Source organism: Mustela nigripes, chromosome 7 (genome assembly GCF_022355385.1).
Source record: "Mustela nigripes isolate SB6536 chromosome 7, MUSNIG.SB6536, whole genome shotgun sequence".
NCBI classification, from domain to species: domain Eukaryota; kingdom Metazoa; phylum Chordata; class Mammalia; order Carnivora; family Mustelidae; genus Mustela; species Mustela nigripes.
The window spans coordinates 87,967,615-87,981,090 of record NC_081563.1 but is presented as its reverse complement, the minus strand read 5'-3'; the positions used below and the strand labels follow the sequence as shown (position 1 = coordinate 87,981,090).

General features: G+C 38.2%; 1 pseudogene; it reads right to left on the bottom strand.

Annotated features, from left to right (window-relative positions):
* Positions 1-223: 223 nt before the first annotated feature.
* Positions 224-1,472, bottom strand: LOC132022389 (WD40 repeat-containing protein SMU1-like; annotated as a pseudogene).
* Between the last annotated feature and the right edge of the window lie 12,004 nt (positions 1,473-13,476).

Sequence of the window (13,476 nt, the reverse complement as noted above, 5' to 3'; positions counted from 1 at the left end):
AGAAAATGTAGCCCCCTCCAAAGCAATGCATGAATAGGTTTTCATTCAAGGACATGCTCTCTAGTGAGTTTTTTTTTTTCTTTCAATATTTATTTATTTATTTTGGAGAAAGGAAAAGCACACAAGGCCCGAAAGGAGGGGCAGAAGCAGAAGGAGAGAAGCTCAAGCAGACACCCTGCAAAGCACAGATCCTGGAGGCAGGTTCAAACCCAGGATGCCGAGATCATGACCTGATCATGGTGACCACTGTACTTGATCTGCTGGACAGCAAGAAGTGCTCTGATTTTTAGGAAGCAGGATACACTGTTGACAGTGGTATTTGTCCTTACAGTTCTGCCCAGGGATTTAAAGACATTTGAACATTCTATGGTTTTCATATTCCCAATCCTCACAGAGCTATCTGTGGATGCCCCCCAAATATAATGTCTATCTTGTCTAAATGTTGCTTCATTGATGAAGGAAGAATGGTCATGAAATTCCTTTTGGGTTTTCCCAAATTTTAAACCATGAATTTTAATTATCTGATCTAAAAAAGCACTAAGGATCTGACAGCTCTCCTTAGAACAGCTCAGACAGGGGACACCTTATCTGTGGGCCCTTACAAACCTCCTTAAACACTGTTCACGCTAAATCTTCCTTCCTGTTATCTCTCCTTCTTGGGACCCACCTGGTAGCACTTTGGCTTCGCTGCTGAAGCACATGCAGAGGACAGCATCACCTCATCATAAAGTTATCCTCGGTCTGTTACTTGAGATCTTTCCTGATTTTTCCAGTAGTAAATTTCCAGACTTCAGTGAATCCAACAACAGAACCAGTGACCAAATACCATTTGGGGAAAATTGAGCACGCTCCACATGTGATTTCTGACCAGACTTCACATGCCTTTTCAGTTGTGTAGGAAACTTCTTCTTCCACACCTTTGACAGCTGCTTTTCCTCTGGACAAATTTGTGTTCATACCAGGAGCAAGTAGTCCCTGGTGTAGCTGCCCCTTCAGTGCCTGTCCCAGGAATGCCGTGAGATGGGATGGATACCCTACACTGACTTCCCCAGCTAGGGCCCGGGCAATGGCTGCTCTTGACTACTTCTATCTGGATATTTCTCATGAGAATCAAAATAAGACCTGGCCAAGAGGTTCTCCAAATGGCATACTGCTCTGGCTGTGTTTGTTTTAACACGATCCTGTCTCAGGAGTGACCTGGCAGCTCCCAGTTCACGCAGCTGTATCCATTCCAGAACAACCCATTCATAGAAGTCAATGAAGATTTTGTCTGGCAATTTCAGAGACTGGATAGCCTGAAAACACTATACCAATGGCTACTGTTAATGCCAGCCACTCTCAGTGCTGTCCACAGTATTCAGAAACACAGTGGTCTCTTCCTATAAGGTAGTTAATGCCTGAAGTCAATTGTTCTCCTTCAGATACTGCATGAGAAGATGGATCACATCTGAGGACTTGGGTTCCATCGACATAGTGTTACCTTCATGGGCACAGAATTCACTCCACTCTTCAAGACCAGGATTTTTGAACATTCTAATGTGCAGTCCAGTTCGAAAACTACTGGACTACAATGATGTTGCTTAGACTTTTATGTGCATAAGGGTCACCTTGTATTTTATTAGGTTTGGGATGGGGTCTGACATTCTCCACTCTGACAGTTTCCCAGGTTTTCTACTGGTCCAAGGGCCACACTTTGAAAAACAGGGTCTGCTAGGCAATCATGCAATGTCTTCCACCTTCTGTATCCACAGGGTGCCATGTTTTATTTGGTTTAAAGAGTTTCTTCCCTGTTACCTGCCCCAATAGGTGGCTGTGATTGGTGCATCACGCCCGAGCTTCTCCCCATGTGGTCCTCAAGCTAAAGTCGTGTCCCACATATCTTGTCCTCATTTGGTCTCCAGCTGAGGTGTCAGGTCTCTCTAGCATTCCGAAACACTGTCCAGGGAGGTAAGCTTATTTTTGACAAGCCAGCAAGAACATTAGAGCTGGAATGCCCTATTACTACTGCTACAGAAAATCAGTGCCTTTTTCTCTTAGTTGCTATAGCCATGAAGGTTGTCATAAAATTTTCTTGTACCAGTAAAGGGACCTTACTGTTTTCTCTCATTCTGGACACTGATCCAAGGTAAGTTTTTCTGCCTTGGACAAAGGGTGGTGTTGAGCTTTGTTGTTCAGGGAAAACAGCTGGATCACAGCCTCTTCACTCTCTGGCTGTCCCTACCTATCTCTACAGACCTATCTTTTTTTTTTTAATTTTTATTTTTGATAAACATATATTTTTATCCCCAGGGGTACAGGTCTGTGAATCACCAGGTCTACAGACCTATCTTTTAAAAAAATCCTTTAACTGCTGGGGTGTCTGGGTGGCTCCGTCAGTTAAGCACCTGCCTTCAGTTCAGGTCATGGTTCCAGAGTCCTGGGATCGAGCCCTACATTGGGATCCCTGCTCAGCGGAGAGACTGCTTCTGCCTGCTAATTTGCCTACTTGTGCTCTCTCTCTGTCTCTCTGTCAAGTAAATAAATAAAATCTTAAAAAAAAATCGCTTAACTGTAGCCGTTCATGATTAAAATCAGGGTACATGCCCACACTGGCCAGGGCCTGCCTTGAATGAGGCTCTGAGCAGCAATCCTTTCACACTGTCATCATCACCAGGGAGCATCTGCTCCCAGACTTGGAAGTATATTGTACCCAGGACAGGGGAACCTGCTCTCAATGTGTCAGTCAGGTGGGTTCTTAAGTATTTTATAAGCAAAGACTCTGGAAGCACATAGTTTTAATTTTACTCTGCTTTCTTCATAGAAAAGATGTAAACTCAGTCCCACTGGCACCCTGTGTCTGCATCAGTGGGGGCTGCTTAGTGACTCCAGGTAGGAGGTGAAAATCCATTGCAACTGGCCTCTTTACTCCCAGGGTGCCAGCTCATGCTAGCAAGAGAGTAAGGGAGATAAACTATATTCTTACTCATTACCTGTGTACTACCTGAGATAGATTTTAGCCACATTGAAATTTATTAGGGTAGGGAATTTCTGTAGGTAGCCCTTACCTGTCTATTCTAATAAGGGAGTGACTAGGCACCTAAAATTATGGAGAGGACCCTTAGCAACACTCTAGGAATTCAGCAACCTGGCTACTGTTGCCCTTTAAGTCAGAGCCATTGGTAGGTGTAGCCTGAGTTGGTTTGGGTATGCTCACCGAAAAGAAAAAGAAACAGGATGTCTGAGGTTTGGTCAAAAGCAGTTCTGAACAGTAGCTGTCAGATGTCAAGTATGACCTTTAAGGGAGCTTATTCAAGAGCCAGACCCAGAGCAAGTAAGGCAGAACATGATCCTACAGTGACACTTGGGGGTTTCCCTGGGGTCAGGGAGTGGCATAAGATGACCCCTGTCCCCCATAAGAATACAGGGGTCTGGTAAAGCCACTGGTTTAAAAACTGACAAGAAAAAGTGAGCTGACTCCCACTGCCCATCCTTATGGCAAATATGGTGGTGCATCCAGTGACTACTCCCAAGGCTAATTCTGATTCCCTCACCTCCTATCTGAGGGGTCATGGGGGATTTCTTTAACCTCTGCGACCTGCAAATTCTTACACGAATCAGGAGGTGTTAGCAGAATATATCATAAGTTAAAATATGTAAAAGGCGTGGCACAGAGTCTGGCATTATTTAATAAATTGCTTAATAAATACTAGTTGTTATTTTGATTGCTTTTGATTATTTTTTTAACAAGGGAAATATATTATCTACCATTGGTTATTATGGTCAATGGATTATGATCTTGCTTCACAAAATAAAACCCTTAAACCTCCAGGCTTGCCAGTGGAAGGAGACTCTCTGATCAGGAAAAGAAAGCTGAATGACAAGTGCCACCCTGTGCCCAATATTTCTGGCCCCTGAGCTCACTTCCAGCCTCCCTTTAGCCCCTGGTAGGAGTTGAGTAGGGATAGTGCTTGTATCCTCAACACGTCAGCCAAGAGGGAATCCAAAAGTTCCCTGATTCCTCTTGGCAGAAATAGTAATGACCTGTGAAAGCTTCTCAAAAGGAAGAACAAGGGGAAATTAGGAAAAAAATCAAGAAATAAAAATAAAATATCTTAAAAGGATGATTTTCTTTCTGGAAGTCCTAAGTCCTACCATTCTGAATGAGCTATCAGGAAAAGAGTGAGATCCTCCTGCTGGGGTTCCTTATTCCTGGCCTGTCTCCCCTCTCTAACACATGTCTCCCCAAAGTTCCCTCCCAGATGCCTACATTAGTCCCTCCCACCCACCCGGTGTTCCCCCCCACATCCTCTCTTTCATTCTGAGCCATTTCTCTACGTAAGGGATCTGTATGCAATCCTGCTGTGCAATTCCCCGGAGCCCACAGAAACTGTATCATGTCATGGCGCCACACCAAAGCCACAGTGATTATGCAGTCAGGATAACATGTACGCAACAACAAGCTGGTTTTCTCACAGAAGCCGGCTGGCTTTCTTTAGATAATTTGCTAAACTATTTGCATTATAATATAAATTTTTCATCGACATTTACAAGTTCTGACCCTAGCGATGAGAAATGAATTTATTCTTATAAACATATGTCCCCATTTCCACCCACATTTAAGGTATGGTCCAGATTTAAAGATATGGTCCACTTTTGCCCTGGCCCCCCTTGTCTGTGATGCCTGTGGCTGCCCTCAGGTTTCCTGGGGGCAGACTTTGTCACCAGGTGAACTTCTTGTTGAAACAGACCTGAAGTCCTGCTTGTTGATGTTATGCTCATTCACGGTGAATTAATAGCTGTAGAACATCCGCTTGTGTCAGGCGTTGTGCACGGACATGCGTAATGAAGATTGGGTGGACGTGGGTCATCTGTGGCTGCTGCACATGGTTTGCATATTGCCTCTACCCTTGATAATCTACACTTCTGTAATAATAGTAATAATATGGAATCTAAACTATGTTTTCCTGACTTCCTGCAAACATACACCTTCTTTCTGACTTCCCTGGGAATAGCTAGAGGATTTGCTTTTCCCACAAATGGAGTATCTCCCATTTCTCTCTTCTGGGGTGCTGACATAAAGCCTCACAGATGCACTCCTCTTAGAACTCCATGGGGTGACTCTTGAGCTCTTTAGGCTTTTGATGCCTGAAAGCTGATTGCCCTGAGGCTTTGTGATTCCTTCCCCAAGATCCTACTACTTGTCTGTGCCTTTTTTGTTGAATCCTTTGTATGTTCAGAAGATGTTTCTTCCACTTAACTTCTGATTCCTGTTTCTCCTTGAAAGACCCTACACTCTTTTTTTTTTTTTTGGCTTTCTAGATTGCAAACTCCTGATTAACTCACACACCTCATGCTATAAAGCATAGAGAATCCATTAGCATTCTCCCACCCTCCAGGGCTACTTTGAAACACTGTTTCTCCTCTTAGAAACTTTCTCTTTAAAGGTCAATAGCTACCTTTTATCATCATCCCCTCTTTTTGTTTCTGTAATTGACAAAACTTTCTGGAAGGCCTCTTTATTCACTGAGGACTTTCTTTTTTAAAGAGTTTTATTTATTTATTTGAGAGACAGCAGGAGGGCATGAGAGTGAGCACAAGCAGGTAGAGGGGCAGAGAGAGAAGGAGAAGCAGACTTCCTGCTAAGCAGGGAGCCTGATGCAAGGCTTGATTCCTGGACCCTCGGATCACCACTGAGCTAACGGCAGACAGACACTCAACCGACTAAGCCATCCAGGTGCCCGTTATTGAGGACTTACGTAGAGGACTCTACACCTTTTTTCCTTTTTTAATTTTTTTTAACTTTCTTTTTTTTTTCTTTTATTTTTTCAGTGTTCCAAGATTCATTGTTTATGTACCACACCCAGTGCTCCATGCAATATGTGTCCTCCATAATACCCACCACCAGGTTCACTGAAACCCCCGGGCCTCTTCCTTCCCAAACCCTCAGTTAAGTTCTTCAGAATCCACAGTCTCTCATGCTTCATCTCCCTTTCCAATTTACCCCAATTCATTTTCCTTTCCTTTTCCTAACATCCTCCATGTTATTCCTTATGCTCCACCTTTCTTTAATGCTATAAATTATGCCTTCATTTTAACTTTCATATTATTTAATTGTTGCCTCCCACTCCTATAGCTATGTTCTGGATTTTTAATTACCCAGACCTTTGGCAGAACTTCTTAGCTTAGACTTCTACACTGAAACAGTGCATGGCCAAATTGTTTTTCCAAATGTCAACCTTTCTTGCCATCTGTCTGCAAACTATAATTCTACTTGGAGATTGTAAACACTGAACAAAAATAACATCTCTACAATAATTAACTTCCACATTATATTTGAAGATACAAATAATATTTTTCTTTCAGGAACAAAACAGGCTTATTTTTAAGCCTCAGAGAAACTCATTCCTTAAGGCCTATTGCCAATGTTTATGTATCATAATTTTGCTTCCTGATTTATGTACTAGTTTTGCAGACTGTATAGTAGAAAAAACAACAGAACTAAATATGGGTTTTTTTCTCATTTTGCTTATTTCACCTGGGATAAGAAAATATCAAAGATAATATGTGCTGAAAGGTGACACTCTGCACCTACAAATTTAAAAAAAAATATTTATTTACTTTAGAGAGAGAGAGAGAGAGAGAGAGGTGGGGAGGGGCAGAGGGAGAGGGAAAAAGAAACTCCAGCAGACTCCCCGCTGAACACAGAACTGACATGGAGCTTGTTCTCAGGACAATGACCTGAGCTGAAATCAACTGACTGAGCCACTTGGGCGCCCCTTCACCTGCAAATTTTGAAAGCAACTTGAAGTAAGTTTCCATAACACAGCTATTCATACCCACTAAAAGATTTCCTCTGGAGTGTGTGTGTGTGTAATATATATATAACCTATATGTGTGTATAACCTATATAAGTAATATATATTTAAAATACACTCTGCAGAGGAAATAACATTTTTTATTTTTAATTTAATTTAATTTTTTAAAAAATTATACTTCCTTACCTTACTGCTGGGCACTTTTCCTGTCCATCTGAACTAAATTCTGATGAAAAACATTTTTTAAATCTTATTAATTTAATTGTATTTTTTCAGTCATTTTTTAAAATTTTATTTTATTTTACATAAATTCAATTAATTAACATATGGAATATTATTGGCTTCAGAGTTTCATCATTTGTGATGGAACTAGAGGGAAGTCATGTTTTGAAGAGAATCATTCTTTTGCCGTCCTGAAAGGACAGAGTTCAAATTCCAATAAGGAATCATAATAAAGAAGGCTGGCTTCCCTGAGCAATTTGCATTCTCTATTCTCAACTCTGTTAACATAAGATGTTGCTTTGGGCTAATGCAGCTTTAGTTTCACTCTGTCCCACTCTGCCACGTGCCCCCTCATGGGCAGCACTCACAGAAAAATATCAGCTTTAGCCCTGAGAAGTTCCACAGGAAGAGAAATGGGTTCATGTGACAGCTCTGCCATTTATTCATCTTTCCCTAGGCCGGTGTTCAGCCTCTGTAAGTGATGAGTTTATTAAGGCTCTGCTCTTTCAAAGTCTCCCAGGGGACGGTTCTCTGTCTCTTTGGCATTCTGTGCTCAGTATGAAGCAGTCAAGAAGTTCCTGTTTAGCTAAGTTTCTGGTTGTGCTCAGCTGTGTCCTTTGTTTTAGCCTGCACACCAGGTCTGGTTGGTGAAGGTGTCCTTCCATAAGTGAAGTCTTAGAAATGGAAGCTGTTGGGCCAGTGTATAATTCGTGCAGGCCTTTCTTCCTTGGCCTGGCTGACTTCAAGGTGAGCAGGAAAAAATCAAATGGAAGAAATTGCAAAATAATGCCGTCAGTAAATACTTGGAAGTGGAAGACATTGACCCTACCAAGTCAAGTCAGAGTTTGGAGCCACCTGTAGGTTTTAGTTTGGTGTTGATAATCCCCTACCTCCTCAAAGTGTCACTGCTTAAGGCTGTGGTAGATTTCCAGAAGCTGGAGTAGATACTTTGTTACTAGAAGCTCAGAAAGTTGTGCTATGTACCTCTCAGCAGGAGGGTTACTTCAATTTTTTTTGAAATGTATCAAGTGTCAAAAAAACACATCCAGTATTAACATATGGCAAAATTGGCTGCAGAAGCAGCTGAAGCCTCAATATTTTCTCCTTTGGACTGTTTAATTTTTTCAGTAAATTACCCTTGTGGAAGAAAACATATTATCACCATCCACATTTTGATTTACTGTCAATAAGATGACAGCCTAAGACTTACAAATAATTACAGTCATATCTCTATCACTTTATCTTTTTGCATTGCTGAAAAATAAGGAAACACAAGAATATATACATATATTGAAATTTGTATATATTTGTAGTTATATATTATATATTTCTTTGGTTTCTGGTTGAGATTATGTGTGCAATTTTATAGCAAATTATATGTAACAAAAGAGTGAGTTTTTAATATAGTAAAAAATTAGAGAAGCCTGAAAATTAAGATTAGTTAAAGCCAATGTGACCAGTAGAATTAAAAGGAAACTTGCTACTTCTATTTGCCAAATAGGAATTGACCATGCAATCTTAACCTCTCTGTAAATGTAATAAAAATGTTCTAAGAAGAAATAGCATCTGAACTAAGGGCATTTGTGAGCCCAGAGTAGTGAAATCTGTCTCAGGGCTCTATTTTGATAGAGCAGATTTTAAAATGTGAGGAGTCGGCCTGATGGAAGCTATAGTATTTTCTAAACATTTAACTGAAGAGTCCAGGTTAAATTTTTTTTTTTCTTTTAAACCAAATTGTAAGTTGCAGGCATTTCTTGCATTAACTGGAAATAACAAGTCCTGATAGTTTTGTTCGGGGAGTTTTACAAATTCCTGCTGAGAAATAGAACATGGGACCAGAAGCATGAGGTTAGGGGAAGTAGAGGGGACAGTAATACATAAGTATATATATTACATATATAAGTATATAAGTAACATATATATGTTACTTAATCATTATTTTAATTAAGTAATCATTTATATATAAATATAATATTCATTAACTAAATTTAATATTAAATTATTCATATATAATTATAAATATCATTTTTATATAATGTGCATATTTATTTAAGTCTTTCATCTTAAGGCTATTTCTCCAATGGCTTTAATCAAGTCATTTTCAGTAGTCATGAATTTAGGGCTTTATGCTAAAGAGAGCTGTCCACTTGGGAAGCACTGTCAAAGCACTTCAACCCTGGAGGACAACTGAAAAGGATTATGACATTAAGAGCAATTCCCAGAGCCTCTGCAAACCATGACTTGTCTTCTGCAAGAGTCATTCCGGGCCCCGCTATGCAGTAGCTAGTCAGTGGAATTCTGCACTTACCTGAGAAGCAGCCTCTGGCCTCCACAATGACAGGATCAGAGATGCCTCAGACACAGTGCAATTGTACACTTAGTAATGCAGAAAAAGCAAGCTTTAGGTTTCTCTTCTGATAAGGAAAATTCTCAATTCAAAAAAGCCATCAAAGTCTGGATCAACCTAAAATAGTTATCTTTTCTGAACTTTGAGCTTCTGTTGAGCACATAGCCCAGTCATAGCAGTGTCATTTTAATAATCAAATTCACAGTGTCATGCCAGCCACCTGTCCTTTTAAGTTTGGATTAGGCTAACAGTGGGAGTTGAAATAGGATTCATCTTCATCAAAGAACCAAACAACCTAAGACACCAGTCCCAGATCGCACAGTGGTGCTGGTGCTTTCTTGTGTTTTCTTACTGCAGATACATCTCTCACTTGTAAATAAAAGTGCATGTGATGAACATTACAGAACATAAAATGGAGCTTCCAGTGTGCCAAGTGTTTCACTCATGACCAACACAGAAAGTGGGGCTCTGGATGGTGAAGAAACTTCCCAACAGCCAACAGAGGTTTGAATCATGATGCTTCCGCATCCTTGATCTTCACTGCTATGCTCTATGGAAAAGAATAAAAAAAACACCATTTTTAAATTTAAAAAACATAAACCGAGCTAATTTTTGAAGCTGGTCATTTTATAAAGTTTGGCACTAAAAGTTTCTAAAAGTCCTGTTCATTTTGTGCCCCTTAAAAAATTATAATCAGAAGTAGACCAGAGCAAGTGAAAAGGAAAGGGCAAAATACGAAATATCCACTGTGTGCATTAATAAGTGCATTCACCCAGGGGCTGTATCAGTGCATCATGCCCACGTGATGAAGCGAAGGCATTTTATTTGAAGGAGAGTGCTCTGTGCCTGATAGATCAGCTCCCTTTTGTCAATAACCTTGCCAACACCAGGATTGATGGATATGCCCCGACCTACTCTTCACTCCACCTCCACCCGAAATGAGTGAGTGACCTACAGCATAGTTCATCAAAGGTTGTACATTTAAAGAGCAAACACTTTCACTCAAGATTCAACTAGGGTCACTTTCTGTCACTCTGCCTCAAGTGAAGAAATATATACTAAGGGTGCTTCATTGATGACTGTTTTTTCTCTAAAGAATTTCCTCTTTAGAGAAAAGTCTTTTGGAATCCTTGAAGATAAAATGAGTCCGTTGATATGTAAATTGTAAATTTATTATATGAATTTTATGGAACTAAGTGACAATGTTAATGAAAATATTTGAGACCAATAAATCCTAACGCCTGGGACCTAGGTAGGAGAGTCTGACTTAATGCCTTCTGGAGATGTGATAGGACCTTGGGTTATTAAAAGTGTTCCCAGGAAATTTTAATGTGACCCAAGGTAAGAATCATGCTATAAAACTCTTCAGATTAAATAAGCAGAATATTCCTTTATGAAACTAGAATTCTAGACAAAAGAGAAGAAAATACACAGAAACACACATACATGCACACACAGAGTTCCTAGTTTCCAATTTGCTCTTAAATGTATTATTACATTTTTTCTGCATTAAAAAATTATAATTTTCCACTTTAAAAACATTGTTCTTGAAAAAGAAATAGAGAACCAATAAGAGTCTTGTCATCTGTAATTCTTTATAGTTTACAAATGTTCTCCATTTAATACTATCTTCCTAATTAATCTTCATGACATCCCATTTAACAGACAGTAGAACTAAGAAGTTATGAGCTGCTTTGTACATATTGCATTAATCACCAATAGGTATTATTGAAACAGAAGTGAAAAAATACAAATTTTAAAATCTTATTAAAAATTAAAAATTTTAATTCATAAGAAAGCTTATGAATATTTTGATTTTATTTTTTCAGGTATCCTTGCCCACTTTTGGTATCGGAGTAATGCTGGCCTCATAAAATGTGTTTAGAATTGTTTACTCTTATTTTTTGCAAAAGTTTAAAAAGGATTGATATGAATTCTTTTTTGAATGACTAACCATAAGAGACTCTTAATCTCAGGAAAAAAACAGGGTTGCTGGAGGGGAGGCATGTGGGATGGATGGGACAGTTGGGTAATGGACATTGGGAAGGGCATGTGCTATGGTGAGTGCTGTGAATTGTATAAGACTGATGATTCACAGACCTGTACTCCTGAAACAAATAATACATTATATGTTTAATGATTAGTAGAATTCACTAGTGAACCCATCTGGTCCTGCACTTTTGTTTGTTTGAGGTTTTTGATTACTGATTTAATCTCCTTACTAGTAATTGGTCTGTTCAGATTTTCTATTTTTTCATGATTCAGTTGTGGAACTGATTTATCCATTTCTTATAGGTATCCAATTTGTTGGTATATAATAGTTCATAGATGTCTCTTGGTGTCTTCTGCATTTCTATGCTATCAGTTGTAAAATTTCCTCTTTCATTTCTAATTTTATTTGAATCCTCTCTTTTTCTTGGTGAATCTAATGAAAACTTTGTCAATTTTGTTTATCTTTTCAAAAAACAAAAACTAAAAAAAAATTAAAGAAAAAAATTCTTAATTTCATTGATCTTGTCTGTTATCTTTTTAGTCTTTATTTCATTTATTTCTACTCTGATCTGTGTTACTTCTTTCTTTCCACTAGCTTTGGGCTTAGTTTGTTTTCTTCTTGTAGTTCCTTGAGGTATAAAGTCAAATTGTTTTTTTTTTTTTTTGAGGTTTTTCCTTGTTTCTTGACGAAGTATATATCACTGTGAACCTCTCTATTAGAACTGCTTTTGTTGTACCCCAGACTTTCAGTATGTTGTGCTTCCATTTTCATTTGTCTCAAAGTATTGTTTTTTAAATTTCTCTTTTGATTTCATCTTTGATCCACTCATGGCTTTAGTATGTTGCTTAATCACATATTTATGAATTTTCCAGCTTTCTTCTTGTCATTGATTGCCAGCTTCATGTCATTGTCAGAAAAAATACTTGGTATGATTTCAATCTTCTTAAATTTGCTAAGACATGGTTAATCAACTAAGATATGATGTATCCTAGAAAACATTACCTCTGTACTTGAGAAGAATATATATAAGCACACCTATGAGAAATTGAGGGTTTAGTTCCAGACCACGACAATAGAGTGAATATTGAAATAAAGCAAGTCATGTGATTTTTTAAAAATTTTGTAGTGCATGTAAAAAAATGCTACTATATTGTAGTCTATTAGGTGTGTATTAACATTATGTCAAAAAAAATATTTTCATTTAAAAAAAGTTATTTCTAAAGTGTTCACCATTATCTGAACTTTCAACAAGTCATAATCACTGATCACAGATTATCATAACAAATATAATAATAATGAGAAAGTTTGAACCATTGTAAGAACGGCCAAAATGAGACATAGAGAGAAGAAGTCAGAAATTGCTGTTGGAAAAATGGCACTGATGAACTTGTTCAATGCAGTGTTGTCCAAAACCTTCAGTATGCAAAAAACCACAGCATCTGAAATACAGTAAAGCAAAGTGCAATAAAACAAGGTATGCCTATATTCTGCTGCTTTGGGATGAAGCATTCTATGGGTTCTGTTAGTTAGGTTCTGTTAGGTATGTTAGTTTCCTTTGGTATAAATTATATGTCAAGTCCATTGTTTCCTTTTTGATTTTCTATCTGGATCCATTGTTGAAGGAGGGATATTGAAATTCCCTACTATTATTGTATTATTGTTTATTGTTCTCTTCTGGTCTGTTATTATTCGCTTAATATATTTAGGTGCTCTGATATTGGAGATATATTATATATATCATCTAAGTGATATAGATAATATAATAATATATATATTAAAATTCTTATATCTTCTTGATGAATTGACCACTTTATCATTATCTAATTACCTTCTTTGTCTCTTACAGTTTTTTACTTTATGTCTATTTCTTCTGCTATAAGTGTAGCTTCTCTTGCTTTTTTTGGTTTCCATTTGCATGGAATATGCAAATTTTCCTCCTTTTTCCATCCATTTTCCATCCTTTTTCTTTGAGCCTATCTATGTTCTTTTTTTAAATCCACTCAACTACTCTGTGTTTTCTGATTAAAATTAATCCATTTACACTTGATGTAATTACTGATAGGTAAATACTTAGGATTGTTATCTTATTAATTTTTTTCTGTTTTGTAGTTTTTTTTGTT